Source organism: Adiantum capillus-veneris, chromosome 13 (assembly GCF_014529385.1).
Source record: "Adiantum capillus-veneris isolate H3 chromosome 13, ASM1452938v2, whole genome shotgun sequence".
Taxonomy (NCBI): domain Eukaryota; kingdom Viridiplantae; phylum Streptophyta; class Polypodiopsida; order Polypodiales; family Pteridaceae; genus Adiantum; species Adiantum capillus-veneris.
In genome coordinates this window covers 81,814,283-81,830,526 of record NC_140943.1, presented here as the reverse complement: position 1 = coordinate 81,830,526, position 16,244 = coordinate 81,814,283, and the positions used below count along the sequence as shown (strand labels likewise).

The 16,244-nt window shown below is 39.9% G+C and overlaps 1 pseudogene; it reads right to left on the bottom strand.

The window, feature by feature from the left end:
* The window catches only part of LOC147444337 (uncharacterized), a 90,793-nt pseudogene extending 77,844 nt beyond the window's left edge, over positions 1 to 12,949 (bottom strand).
* Positions 12,950 to 16,244: the final 3,295 nt, after the last annotated feature.

The window sequence follows — 16,244 nt, the reverse complement described above, 5'->3', positions numbered from 1 at the left end:
GAGGCGATCGTAAGAAGTTGTTGAGTTGTAGGCATGTGACCCCTGCTTGCACTTCTAGTTTCTGGTGCAAAGGTGGTGGTCTTTACAATTTCTCCGTCTACTGCTTGAAACCTTCCGATGAAGATGTTTGCCAAACTTGCTTCAAGTACTTGTTCGGTGAGGTGAGCTTTCTCATTTGATGAGATATCGGTTATCTCATAGGGTGCCACATTCCACTCCCTCTGTGCTTTCCTTCGAGACATCTTGTTGCCAATTTTTCAAGTGAAATCAAGTTTTAGCCATTGATCAAAATTGTCGAAAAGTGAAATTTGACCATAAAATGAAAAAGTGAGCTTAACTTTGTCAAAACTACTTCAAATTTCACCAGTACACCTAGGATTACTATAGGCACAAGACTGTAATGTAACATATGGATTTTGGCAAAAAGGAACATGGATCACGATCCATGTTGGGAAGCATTTGAAAATTATAACTTTGAGAAGTTGCTCTTGGGCATAAGGGGATGCTACTGAGCAATTTTCTCTAGATTTAGGGATGAAGGTACCTGGATTGCGATCCATGTTGGGCAATATTTTGGAAATCTGATGATACCATCTAGTAGGGTTCATCTTTATTATAACTTGGTCGAAAAATTTTGAGATTTGGATCAATGGGTGGACACTTGGGCTTAATTTTGGAAATCATGTACAGATTTAGAGATTTTGGCTTTTTGAAGTGGATTTTGGGATCAAATGGCTTGAAACTCCATGGCTTGGCTTTCTTGATCATACTGAATCAGATGGCATGGGTTTTACTTATATTGGCCAAAGAGGTACATGGATCGCGATCCATGTTGGGAAGAATTTTGATACAGTTCTTGTGCACATTGGTTCCTAAAGGTTTTCCTAGTACACTTGTGAAATTTTTTCAACTTTGGACATGTTTTTCCATAGTTTGCCCCATTTTTTAGTTTATGGCCATATTTTTTCAGTTTTGACCAAATCTATTTCTGGCAACCACTTTTGGAGTCATGTTTTGCCTGAGATCTCTCCTTGCTTTGATTTCTAATGATTTAGGTCTGTAGTTCATAGCTTTGCTTGGTTCCTTGGCAATTTCCCCCAGACATTGAATTCTTCTGAGAAGGCAAACTGAATCTTGCAAGTTTCACCATTTTGCAAGTAAACTTTTGCTTAGTTTTGATCCCATCACCGTTCTTAGGTTACATTTGCTTGTTGATAGGCTTTGAGGAGAGTGTGAAGTTTCCCAAATTACTTTAGCAGTAATTTTAACCAAAAGACCATTTAAACTGAAAGTATCAATCCAGGTGGGTTTGATGATCTTTAGAGCACTTTTTGTGATCATTTTGCAACACCAGTACTATTTGTACATTGTCCAGCTAGTGAGCCATTTTTATCCTGGTTTTGGCAAAAAGGAACATGGATCGCGATCCATGTTGGGATGCTTTTTGCAAAACCAGTCATAGGGGTTTGTTCCTGACCCTCTATTGTTGCTCTTGTAGAAGTTTCCATGATTTTAGGGTTTTGGGAACATGGATCGCGATCCATGTTCCAACACCTTTTTCTGCTGTTTTTAGCTTGGCTGATTCTGTCAATTAATTGGGATCTATTGATGAACTTTTTCTTGTTCTTGATGGGTTTTGGACTTCCTCATTGGCCCTGTTAGTTTGCCGATTTTGTGACCTTGTACTGCTTGGATTTATTGTTTTGGTATTGTTGATGCAGTATGGGTCACACACACATGCTCTTGCAAGGTTAATGATCATACCTGTCAAATCTGGTGTAGTGAGATCCACCGAGGTGGTCGCAGCGGGCAAAAGCAACTCCGAAAACTCTATGCTCCTATGGCTCTCTCTCTCTCTCTCTCTCTCTCTCTCTCTCTCTCTCTCTCTCTCTCTCTCTCTCTCTCTCTCTCTCTCTCTCTCTGAATGCAAATGAGCTTCTGTTGCCCCTTTTGACTATATGATCCCAGTCTACCCGGAATGCCCCATTTGTACTTACCTTCATTGCTCGTATCTTGTTGTTCATATCACCTACAGTTCAAAGCGTTCTTCATTCTGACACTCGGTTTACAAATGGCGTTCGATCTGCAGTTTTGATCCTTCAGAAGTTGGCTCAAAATTCATCTTGTGTTGAATTTTTCCATATTTGCCATGTTTGAATTCCTTGCTTTGAGGTTTCGGCATTTGCTTTCAGAAGTCGATTCTGACTTTCCTGGCTCGACTTATCAATTTTTTGTTGATTACCTGTCATTTTTTGCTTTTTTGTAAAAGAAAATTATTTACAATGATTATTAGTCGGCCAAAAATTAGCCAAAAATATGTCACCTCCCTTATATACATACTCTTATTCTGGTATTAGATGGTGACGATATGGCTCATGATTATGCCAACTAAGAGTCTGTCAAGCTCTGAAAAACTTGTGTTTTTTAAAGAAAAGGAAAGGAAAGGACACGAAAGAAAAGAAAAGAAGTAAGATGATAATAATGGTATATACAAATGATAATCGAGCTGCATTTCCCCCCTTCCCAGAGTGAGTCGTCCGCAACGAACATGTGTCAGAGTGCATGGGAATAAAGCGCATGTCTATGCATAGCCGTATAGTGTGGCTCTATGATGATGATGGAGGATATGCATGGAAAAACAAAATGTTGTGCAAGAGATAGGTACTGAACAATATGTTCAGTGGCTGTTGGTGGTGAGGTTCCTTGGAAGCTGCGTGGTCCGAACAATAGTAATTGTAGAAGATGCGATCTGTGTTTGACTGTGACTTGCAAAAGTTTTGATGCTGGTGGTGGGGTTGCTTTTTGGCATTTTTTGGGTTGCCATCAAAATTGCTTAGGTATGGATCCACTAGAAGAGGCATCGTGAAGGCAAGATTGTTTTGGTTTCCATACCCATTTGAATGTGTTTGGTTGTCAAAGATAGTGGTCCATTGGGTTAGGACGTTTCACAATAGTGGTGGGCAATTTGTGGTGGTTTATTTTTTGTGTAGGCAATGTAGGTTTACATGTATTGATTTGTCATTTAGGTATCCACAATTGCCTAGGCTTGGTTTCCATGATTGATTTCTTAACCCATATTTCCATGACCATGGTGGTGGATGATCCCTGAGCTGTTGCATGTGGTGATGGTAGAGGTTCCCATTCATGGTCCATTTGTACGAATGGCGTGGCTAAATATTGGCCCTTGTGTTCAATGAGTAAAGTGTTGTCGTGCCAGTTTGGTGTGGCTTGATAAGTGCGCATCCACGGCAGTCCCAGAATAACTGCTTCATTCAGATGATGATCTTCAACCACATGAAACTGATGTGGATAAACTATCCTATCAATGGTGATTGGCAAATTTATGTGGCCTAGACTATCCATATTACCTTTGTTTGCGACTTTGAACCCCATAGTGTTGGGCATTAGAGGTTCCTGTGTGATTTTTTTGAAAGTGGAGTAGTTAACCACATTAGCTGTGGCCCTTGTATCCACTAACGGTCTTTCGGTGGTGCCGTTGGCAAGTTGTAACTAAATGCGTAGATCCGTTCCTCCTAACCATGTAGCCACCATTTGTATGTATTCTATCAAAGCATTCTTAATAGCCACGTCCTATTGTTCTTTCCTCTGGAAGTTTGCTTGCTCCCTGCGTTTTAATATTATGAGTTTGGCTTCCTGCTATGATTGTTCCCAAATGTCCTGGGCTTGACGTCTACGCTGAGCTGCTACATGGAGTGTTGCAAGTTCTGTTGATGTCAACGGAAGAAGATATTTCTTTAACCTGCAACCACTCGTCCAATTAGACATCTCCTCTCCTGCAAATGTTGCAAGTTGATGGCGCCACTTTGCGATATATCATGGATCACAAAAGGCCCCATTCCTCACTTTTTGAGTTTTTTGGAGTGCTGTTTTAGGGTATACATGAGAACATAATCCCCTTTTTGGAACTCCTTACCAATCATGTGTTGATCATGGAAAGCTTTCATTTGCTTTTTCTGAGCATATATCCCAGCTAATCGCTTTTAGTCTAGTTTCATCTAATTGTTCTAGGGTGTCTAGTCTCTCCGATAGCTCATGGCCCGTCCATCCTAATTGTGTTGCCCCTCTGAGGGATTTGATTAGGAATTCTAATGGTAGTATCTCATTAATCTCGAATACCAGGTTAAAGGGATTCGTTCCAATGGAAGTTTTAAAAGCTACGCGGTAAGCCCATAAGGCGGTGTGTAGCTTTTGATCCCAATCATTTCTTGAGTCACTGACTATCTTGGTGAGCACTATGCATAGGATTTTGTTGGTACTCTCTGCCTGTCCATTGACTTGCGGATGATACGGTGCTGACTTGTGATGGACCACCATGAATTCGTCAAGGAGGCTCTCAATGACGTCGTTCACAAAGTGTGTTCCTCTATCGCTCACTATTTCGATTGGTAGTCCATACCGCATAAAGACGTTTTCGAAAATGAATTGAGCTATAGTCCTTGCATCATTTTTTTGAGTTGCTTTTGCTTCCGCCCATTTCGTCATGTAGTCTGTTGCTACGATGATGTATTGTGTGTGTGTCCTGTATCCTGGAGGGATGATGGGACCAATGTAGTCAATGCCCCATTTGGCAAAAGCACGTACACCCATCATTGGCCTTAGTGGCATTTCATCTCTCCTTTGGGATGGTTTTGTGCATTGACATTTATCACATCGTTTGACATATGTAGCTGCATCCATGAACAGGGTTGGCCACCATATGCCTGAGTGTAGCACGAGCTTTGCCGTTTTATCAGGAGAGAAGTGTCCCACGGGTTGTCCTGAGTGTGCTTGATCTAGGATGACGTAATATTCTCTTTCTGTAGTACACAACCGTAATTTTTTGTCCGTTCCCCGCCTATACAGTTGGTTGGCAATGAGCAGATATTGTTTGGCTTCTTCTTCGACAATTTTCATTCTTGCTTTGTCCCATTCCGCTGGAAAGGTTTTGTTTTTTAATTACTCAACTATGTGAGCACTCCATTTAGGTGCTTGTACTACACAAAACATGGTTGCATGTTCCACTGGGGGCTGTATTATAAAACTTTCACAGTGCTTGATGATCCATGAAGAAGACAAACTTGTTTGCTAGAAGGTAGCGTCTAAATTTCTTGACAGCATAGATCATTCCAAGACCTTCTCTTTCTGTAGTGGTATAATTTCTCTCTGCGTTGTTTAGTTGGCGACTAGAGTAGCAAATGGAAAAATCCATTTTCTTCTCTCCTAGCTGGGCTTATATGCACCCGATTGAATAGGCTGATGCATCCACATAGACATGAAAGATTGTGCTACAGTCAAGGGCTTGCAAAATTGGAGCTGAAATTACATGTTGCTTCATTTTTTGGAAAGCCTGCTCACATTCCTCCGTCCATTCAAACTTACTTATGAGGGTGTACAATGGCTTAGCTATTACAGCATACATATATATGAAACGCCTGTAGTAACCGCAATGCCCCATAAATGCTTGCACTTCTTTTATCTTCGTTGGTCTCGATAGTGCAGCAATTGTCTGCACCTTTTCTTGATTAGTTGAAATGCCGTTTTTGGACACAATGTGGCCCAAAATTCTACCCTGTCTTACAATGAAGACGCATTTTTTCGGGTTTAAGAAAATACGATACGTTCTGCATTTTTCAAAGACTTTTTCCAAATGGGTGATGTGGTCACTTCATCGATGGGAATGAACACAAAGATCATCCATGTAGATCTCCAAAAATTGTCTGAGATATTCTTTGAATGCGTGGGTCATTAGTCTTTGAAATGTGGTTAGGGCATTGGTCAAGCTGAAATGCATTACCCTGTATGAAAATATACCCCACTCTGTCGCAAAAGCTGTCTTATGCTAATCTTCCGCTTTAATCATCAACTGGTTGTAGCCTGAGAATCCATCCAAGAAACTATAGGCCTCTTTCCCTGCTACCCTCTCAATAACATGATCGGTTATTGGCAGTGGGTAGTTATCCCTGATGGTGGCTGCATTTACTTGTTTGAGGTTTACACAAACACACAGTTTGCCATTATTTTTGGGTACCACCACAATCGGGGACACCCACTCGGTGTGCTCAATCTTGTAGATAAACTCAGTGTCCTTCAGTTTGTCTATTTCCTCCTTGATTTTCTTTGCAAAAGTTTCATTGTACGTATAAGGACGTTGTCTGCATGGTCTGGCATCACTCTTAAGGGAAATCATATGCTGATATATCTCAGGATCTATCCCCTGTAGATCTTTGTATGACCATGCAAAGACATCTTTATATTGCATGAGCGTATCGACTAGAAGTTGCTCTTCCTCTTCAGTAAGGTCTGTGGAAATATATACCGGTTTAGGCTCCTCACGTGGTTCTATTAAGTTGATGATTTTCGTGTTTTCAGGCCCATCATATGAAATTCCTGGTTCTTTGAGATCTCGTTTGGATTTTTGCACCACTATCTTCCTATCCTAAATGGTATACTTCTTATAGTGGGAAGGTGCATCGAATTTATCATCATTTGATTCCTCATCAATTTCCATTTCTGTTGTCCAAACTTCCTTCAAAGCTCGTTTCAAATCATTCTATTTAACTTTGCGCTCCATCTTGGATAACTTAAACGATTTTTTGATATTTTTCTCTTTTTTTGGTTTTTGTTTTGATGATGTTTCGTTTGAGTCGGGTTTCATATATCTCTTTGATATCCTCTCCTTGAGGCAGTCAATTGATTTGACTAATCTCAAGTACTGCGTTTTGTCAGTTAAGAGAGGTATTGAGTCCTTGTTGTGGTTGTTGTGGTTGTTTCTGCATTTATCTCGATACCTGCGAGGGTTTTGGTTTGGGAAATCATAGTAGATCACTCATCGATCCTTCCGTTTGATGTTCTGACTCGAGCTACTATACAACTCATCGTCTGTGTTATCCTCTAGCATCTTATCAGTCGAGTCTTGAAAATCTTCTTCTTCATTCGTTTGGACAAGGTCCCTTACAGAGGTTTCATCCACTATGCGTCGGCACTCGGTCACCCCTTCCTTGTCAGGTACGTCTTCCTCTATCTTCGAAGTTAGGCAGGCATTCATCATCTGGAATGGAATGATATCATACCCTTACTCATCACAAAATTTGGTGAGGGTCACCTCGTTTACACAAACATCAAGAGTAGCTAGTATTTGTTGCCATCCAAACGGTTCAAACATCTCTTCTGGAAAAGGCTCTGGTATGTATGCTTCATCTTGTGCAGTCCTATCAAGAATATAGTCTTCCTTTTTTAGACTTCCACAATCCAAAGCTTCTCCTGTCCATTAGTGCGCTTTGTTTTAGAGCCAAGCCAGTATTCCTCCTTCCTGGTCAGTTGTGGAATGCAAGTCTTCTCCTGGGGCTCTTTCTACGTCTCTATAGCTATGATCTGTGACACTAATTTTCATAGTGACATCCTTGTTCCTGAGATAGATATGGAGTTCGTTTGGGGGTTTTCCCGTGAAAAATGCCCGTCGGGAGTCAAAACTGACAAAAACTAGGCCCAAAAAGGTCAAACAATGGCCAAAAACGGTGTGAAAATGCTTCAAATTGCCACATCACTCACGGTGCCATGAGTTTTGAGGCTGAGGGATAAATTTTGAAGTGGAATATCAGCACTTTCACCTCTGTATGTGTGGGAGGAAGCAGGGTTCGTACAGGTGGTCTAGTGCAGTCCCGTCACATTTGCATCCTGTTTTTGAGTGTGTGGAGGAGTGAATGAGAGCTTTCTCTCTTAAATTTTTCACTTGGGAGATTCTATGGAAGTTTTGAGGTTTTCATGGATGTGTGTGTGCAAGGAATTGAGGGAAGAAGGTGTTGCTTTGTGCAAGACTATGTGACCCTGTATCAGTGCCATTAGGGTTGGTGCTACTCCAAAGAGTCCAATAGAGTGAAGTTTTGTGAACGGCTTTGCAATGGTTTGAGAGAGGCCTTTTGTGGATGGAATTTTTTAGTTTTTGATGGTTTTTCTTCTATATTTTGATCACCATAAAGCGTGATTTCAAGTGTTGATCAACTCGACTCACCTTGTAGTGTCTACGGGCAGGCAAGGGCTTGTAGGTCGAGGTGTTTGGAGTTTGGACTGAGTTTGTGGGTAGTATTTTTTTATTGAGCTCTTGAGTAATGGTGTTTGTGGGTTGGAATTTATGTAGATTCCATGTGTGGTGTTGAGTTGTCTAGGTGTGTGAGTGTGCGCACGCTATCTTTTGCTCCATCAACGTTTGCGTGCAAGCATTGGATTATTGGCGTGACTTGTTGCCACTTTCTCTGCAATCCGACCATGCCCAACACCATAACTCTTGGGGCAGTCTAACCGATCTACAAGTCTCCCAAGGATGTCATAATCATAGCATTGTTGTATAAATTAGAGTGCCATTTGGTTATTGTTTGGCATAACTCTCTCTCGTCGTATGAATCTTCGTAGAAATACTTGTGCGAGTCCTTTGTGTTGCAAACTGATAGCTTTAGGGGAGCTGATTCCTTTGCATTGCCTCTGATTCAAAATAGTTGTTGGTGCACAAAGTGGTTTGGACATAGCTTCCTACACTCCTTAAGGCTAAGATACTCGCCTTACAGTGCCGACTTGTCCTCTTCGATTCTAGCAATAGCTTCGAGGTCTTTCTATTGGCCATGACGCTCTCTCTCTTCTTTGTAGATGGCATGTGCTTCAGCGTGATTAAGTTCTTCTTCCATATCTGCCAATCAAGCGAATATGTCATCATTAGAAAGACTTATTGTGAAGTTAACAAGTCATGAAAGAAAAAGACAGGATAACTTAATCATGCTGCAAGAAAGAGACAAAATATTTATCACCATGTCATTCAAAAGAGACAAGATGACTTGATCAATTATATAATTTACAAGTGCAACTAAAGAGGACAATAATCAAATCATCAGTTGGTCAAGATCAGAAATCATTACAATGTCATAGCCCACTCTATGGGCACCGTTTAGACAGAGAGAAAGATGAAAAGCGTTAGGACAGGTTGAGGGATTGTTTCGCTTGCCACTCTCAAGGTGGATAAGTAAATTGATTTCAAAACCCCTTTTGTTTTTTTGTTGTGGCACTGACGTGCACTTCAAAAGTTGTTTACAAGTATGACACATGGAGAAGATGTCCATGGCTTTATTCCAGGGCGGGGGATTAGTAGATATGCATTCTAGGGGGGAGCCCATCAAAAATCTCTCTCGGCCTGCTTTCTAGTTTCTATTTGCAAGTTGTGGAGAGGAAGAAAGCATGTCGTTGTTTTGGTCTTTATACATGACCCCCAATCCATAATGCTTGCATAGACCCCCTTCTGTCCAAAATGAAGCATCATGTTGCGGGAGTGAAGGTCATTGTGGAGATATTCGTGCTCATGTAGATACTTCAGGGTCTGAAGAAGAGCGTTTATTATTTGCAAAATGTTATTTTGGAACAGCTCTATTGTTCCTTCAGTGGTTACATAATTGGGATCGGCGGGTTAACTGCCATCTGCAGTGCACTCTTTTATACATTGCTCTACATGGCCTCCATTCCAAAAACGTGAAATGAGCATTGGACTCTCTATGTGGCAGACCATGGAAAGTGGATAAATAATGCCGTGATGAGCGATGTCCAAAATTGTCATGCAAGTGGACTTTGAAGATCTTCGCCGCATACAGTGGATCTTTAAATGCAGGATGTGTGACACCTACATGCTTCACGTTTGCCCATCTCCCTTCTCCCAATTGTGGAGATTGTATGTTGAAGATTGTAGTTTCTTGTAAAATATGCAATGTAGGGGGAAGTTGAGACTGATCAAGAGCGAGAGTGGCACTAGCAGCAGACTCTATTCGAATGGTAGCTCCTCGCTCTTCAGTAGCATCGGAATAGCTGGCCTCCACTCTTGTGTGCTTTGCTGCTCTTTCCACTTCTCCTTGCTCTTGAACTCGGTATACAACTGTTGCACAAGTTGTATGCAAGTAGCTATGCCTAGATCCTAAAAAATCTTTGCGATTTATCCAATAGACTGCTTGACCATGTTCAATAATGAACCTGATGTCATTAGAGACATGTCAAAAGCAGCGGGCATAAATACGAGTTGAAGCTACTCAAATACAGACTTCGCCAAGGCCTTTGTAAACTGGTAATAATGCTCCGGACAGAGGGGTTTAGGCAACGATGAAGCTCAGGTCTAACATGTGATGAAAGTGATGTACTATCACTTTGAAGGTGAATTTTTGTTGATGTTTTTCCAGCTTAATATCCGCCATATCTGCAAGATATAATTTTTAAATATAAACATTGTCAAAGGAGAGGGTAAACTATCAAAATTGTGTCATGACCCTAATCCATTAACAATTGACATAATTTATAGCAAACAACAATATATTATGATTGCAATCCATATATTGTACAATAGAGAGGAGAACACACAAAGAGAGAGATGGAGAGAGGTGAACAAGCCAGGAGTGTGAGGGACGCTCATCACGAAGACTGGACCTTGTTATGTGCGTTACATAATACACTTAAACAATTAAAGCGTACATGTGAACAACCCAGCTTGTGTGAGGTACACTCAGCACAAGTCATGGACATTGTTGTAATGTTGATTGATAGTTTAATCAATCTAATCCCTAATGCAGTGTGTGGAACGAACAACACAACCATCATTAGACACTTTAACAATCTCAAATTGTGGTCAAACATCATACATATTTACACACCAAGTCATCTACTGATGAGTGGCGTATCTACAGATTAGAAAGTACAAGGGCAAGACGTGTCATGCTAAGATGAAGAGGGCATAGGTATGCATCTCTCCACTTTTAGGTAGACAAACATAACCCTCATATTTCTATGTAGTAAGAACGATGATGTGACTTAATCTAATCCCTGATGAAGTGTGTGGAACTCATAACACAAACATCAATGGACAACTTAACAATCTCATATACACGCCAAATAATGTATGTATCTGTATCAAAGACAACACCAATTCATCTAGTGATGAACAATGAACTGTCTTTGGAGTTTGAAGCACAAGAGTAAACAACGCATCACACAGAGATGAAGAGGGTATAAACTATGCATCTCTCCACTCTGTTTGATGAGCAGAGTTCTTGTATTTCTACATGGTACAAACGATGATTTGAGTTTATCCAAAATTGAGAAACCTATAGGTCACTCTGAAGTGAGAGGTGTAGAATCATGCCTACTGCACTCCACAAGTCGACCACACTAAATTTTAACTCAGCTCTGTGGTGAGAGATAAACTACTGCACCATACGAGTGAGAATCTATGTATGTCCTAAAACCCTTCCCTATAGTGAACCAAGTGGCTGCATTGCACGAGAAAAGCGACTAGCTTCTACTCACTTCTAGAGTGAGCCAGATGGATACACACCACTAAGTGGCCTATAACCTGCAAGCCAACTCTGTGGTGAGAGAAAAACTATTGCACCACACGAGTCTGGCACAACAGCCAAAAACAAGTTAGTACACATTTAGCAAGTTTAAAAGTATACCTCAATAAGCTCTACCTGTTTGTTACTCTCTCAACTACAGTCATTGGTTTTATCAAAACCGGTGATTGTCTTTATATAAGTAGTTTTTTTTATCGAAAGATATTTCAATCAAAAATAAAAAATACGGCTATTCGGTGATTATTTGCGATTGTGGCGTATAATGACGTTTTATACATATATTTTTTTGGTACGGACGTATAAATGCAACCCAGTTTACTCTAATGTTACTACGCTCGCCTTTCAAAATTTCATCAATATATGTGCATTCTCAACCATTGTGAGAATGGATTCTCTTGAGTCGGAATAGATGCCTCTACCAACGACACATCACCTTGGCCAATATATCAATCAAGCGGAATTTTTGGTAACATTTTGTAAAGTTAAGAAAAACAAATAATGCTTTCAAAAGTAAATAGAACTTACTCCACAGGATTACTGCATGTCCGTGCAACCTTCGAGACTTTGAAGGGGGTCATTTTGAATCCTTCTCTCCCCAACCCACAAAAGACATGCATTTTTAAAAAAACTCTACGTCATTCTTAGGATTGGCTATGACCACTTTCTCTAGTCCCTTACGCACAATAAAGTTCTAGATCTCTTTTATAGGATTGGCTATGACCACATTCTTATGATTGGCTATGACCACTTTCTCTAGTCCCTTACGCACAATAAAGTTCTAGATCTCTTTTATAGCCAAATCATAGCTTGCCTTGTAATCATCTTCGTGCATGTAGTACTCTCTACTGCCCTTGGCTGACAAATTTTGTGTTTTCAACCGATAGATTGCATCAAACTCTTCCTACAATAAAAATTGCCAACAAAGTGATTTTCAAGAAAAAACCCCATATACTTACTTAATGCATGTGTAATATAAATTTAGAAATACCTTCCACAATATTTGTGCTAGCAAAGACATAGGTAGTCTAAGCCATTTTGATTAGTTTATTGCCATACCACGAAGTTCCCTCTCAGCTTTTGCCCTATCATTTTCATTGAATTTGTCCAAGAAGGACGGTAGGTCAGCAAGCGTTAATTTTTCTATCATAAAGATGGCATGGGCAGTGATGTCAGGCGTACATAGACTCGTATCGCCCTATTTTTAAATGTAAAATTTTACTAACAATTAATAACTCAAGTGCACCAATAGAATTGTGAAGAAACTTACTTATTAATCATGTCAAGCACTAACAAAAAAAAATCATCTCCTCTAGGTCAACCTTCACAATCGTGCACTCAGCCTTCAGTGTAGAGAATTCATCCAACCGCTCCTGCAATGCCCAATTTTCCCATGCATGGAGATGATGATTGCCGTCCCATACAATGAACATTTTCTCCTCCATGTGAAAGAGCTCGGGAATGTCTCTAATTTGGTCATCAAACGTAGCCAGCATCACTAAATCCCTCCCATAAGTGCCACGCCTAGCAAATGGTATAGGATCTAGTCCTGAAAAACCTGCGGACACAATGAAAAGAGCCATCGCAGACTGGTAACCTCTTTCGGCTATAGAGATCATTAGTTCTGTCACACAATCATCATTCATTCTAATGGCGGAATTGGCCAAAAGATGACAAAGAGGGAAGTATGAAAATAGGTGATTGTATAGCACAACATGTGTATCTACCCAGCCTAAGGAAATGTGTCTATCAACCACATATCCAAAGAGATCAATATGAGGGTCATTACCCGTGTTTTCCTCTTCTATGGATGTCGAAGTGATTGCACCCTTCAACAGAGATACATGTGTAGCCGTCAACACGGACTCTCCAAATCGTGGATGTCATCGCAAGAGAGGAACACTCTCTTGAGTGGTGTGTAGAGGAATTTCCTCTTGAGTGTTGTGCAACATCATTTCTTCTTGGCGGTCCACTCCATTAAACTGTTTTCTTAGTAGAATGGGCATTTTACGTGTAATAGGGATGCCACAAAAAAAAGAGTGAGAATTCGGCATGTGAGGAAAAAAATAGGGAGGAATCTTATGGCTTTGGACATGGGAAGGGGGTGGGAAGAGAGAGAGAGAGAGAGAGAGAGGAGGTAGGAGGTGGCTGTTTCGAGGAGGAGAGAGAATGCAATTTTTACAAAATTAATTTAATTTAGAATTCAAAAAATATTAAATTATACTAATAACTACTAGAAATAATATAGAATGCCCTTAATTACTTTAAACGCAATTAAACACTTTCACTCTCATTTTTTCAATCTAGTGCTTATTTTTTCAACTCTACTATCATGTCGTGCACTATAGCCTTCCCTTCTTTCGAAAGAGATTTTCCCTTTACCAATGGGAATATTATTTTTGGGATTAGATATCTACAAGAGAATATTGCACCACAAACATTTAGTGCTCTAAATGTCATTGCCATGGTTGGGAGTCAGAAGTTGATAGTGCCCTAGAGAAAACAAGCAATCACTTAGAAGAGGATTTTTGTGTTGTGGAAGAATCTCTCTCTATAAAATTTTTGGTGCTCGTTGAAGATGACATAGTCTCAAATTCAAGTGATGTGACTGCTCCTTTGGTGGATGTTCCCTATATAAACCTTACTAGTCCAAGCAAAACTCTTCCAAAGTGAGAAGAACAAATAGTATTTTGTCATTTTTAAATGCAATGATAAATCCCAAAACATTGACAAAACTTCTTTCAAAGATGGTGGAAACCAAGTAAGTGTACTAAATACCAAAGGTGTACAATGGTAACATGGTGTTTGAGCACCTTTTTTAGGAAAGGTTTATCCAATGGATGCTATGGAACATAAGTATGATCCACACCACTAGACCAAAGTTCCGCAAACTTTGAACATCACATTTCCTAGAGTGTGTCGCATAAGTTAGTGTGTAGGTGTCCTAAAGTGTCTCAATGAAATTTGTCCCAAATTGGTTAAGTTTGGGAAGCCAAACACAACGCATTTCAATGGCAGTATGCTAAAATTACCTTGTACGGACAAGTTTTGTGATAGACTTGGAGACAAGCTTACTTGTTGCCACTATTGCAGACAAGCATCCATTTGTTTGCATACATATGATTTCTTCGTATATTATATCATGCCAAGGAAAGCATGAAACGTCATATTAGTGAATTTTGGAATTTTTCGATTTCGACTTTTAAAATGAGCTTAATATTTGAACACATGGCAAAATCTTAGCTAAAGTGTTGAGAGAATGGCTCGAAAGAGCTTTCAAGTACTACTTTGTGGAAGGATTCGGTCTTAAAAAATAGTTTGAGATTTGTCCATATGGCCAAATTTTTCAACATTGGTGATTTTCAAATTGTCTCAAGTCTCAAACTCTCTAATATGGTGTTATGAGCAGATTGATGGTACATCAAGGAACTCACCAAAATGACATGAGAGATGATACGTACAAAGGGCTCACCAATAAAACCAAAGAAGTGGTTAAACGAGCTCTCAGTGTTGATAGACATGTAGACGTACAAAATGTGCAAATGTGTGTGGCATAGAAAATTGTAACAACAACTTTGATGCAAGAGACGGGGGCTCTAGTTTAGTGTTTCTATAGACCCCAAGATATTTGTAATATTTTGTATCAAGCACGAGTTAATTTGGGATATGCATGGGCATGTTAGAAGCATTTGCATATTAAATCATTGCATATGTATGCATGTTTAACATGATTTGATGATGTTGCATACAAATGATTAGATAGAATTTGAAAGACTTGTTGATATTTACATTAAAATCTAAATGCTAGGCTAGTTCTTTCAAGGGAAGTTCATAAGTTTACAACCTAGTTTGGCCGTCTTTGACTAGGGAAGATCTATAGAGCTTACTTGATACAGAGAGCAGTAAGTGTGCATTTTAGCAGGAAGGATTAAACTGAGACTCTGACGGATAGATTTTTAAGAGTTTATGGGGGTGTCGAGACTGTTAGGCATAGTAATACCAATTTTCATATAGATATGAAGGAGGAGCAAGGCGAATTAGTAATAGTAAGAGAATGAGAGAGGGCCACCCTCTGTTGAGTCTATATATATATATATATATATATATATATATATATATATATATATATATATATATAGAGAGAGAGAGAGAGAGAGAGAGAGAGAGAGAGAGATCTGCTATCTATAGCATAAAGGGAAAAGAGAGTCAACTCTCACCGTCCTAGATCTTTGAGGTCTTTTGGGCTTGTCTTTATGATGTTAAATAGGGAGAAGAAGGAGCAGAAGACTTTGAGTTCAAAACTCAAATAAATAGGGAGAAGAAAGAGCAGAAGGCTTTGAGTTCAAAACTCAAAATTAACTAGCTTATGTCTTTGAACTTGTTATTGGAGTTGTCCCCAAGAGGTGCGAAATTACTTATGTGCTATGTGGGATCGTAACCAAAGTATTTTCAAATTAGTTTTTCTATATATTGTAAATTGTAAATAGTTGTAGATTTAAAACGTTGAGGGACTCGTTGTCAGGTGAAACTAGGCCACGAAAGGAGAAAAAGGATGTGCAGGTAGTTGGGGAGCGCTACCGAGAGAAAGAGTTTGCGTGTGTGTGTGTGTGTGTAGGGGTAGTATAGGAAGAGAGAGAGCATTTCATGTGCGTGTGTAGAGAGAGAATGAATACCCTGCATAGCAAGTTAGAGAGAGAGGCTTCCTTTATGCAGCACCATAGTGTGTGGGGTCGCAAAAGAAGGAGAGAGAGAGAGAGAGAGAGAGAGAGAGAGAGAGAGAGAGAGAGAGAGAGAGAGAGAGAGAGAGAGAGAGAGAGAGAGTATGTTCGACATGGAGAGCTAGGGAGGGAGAGAGAAGACTATGGATGTAGCGCCACT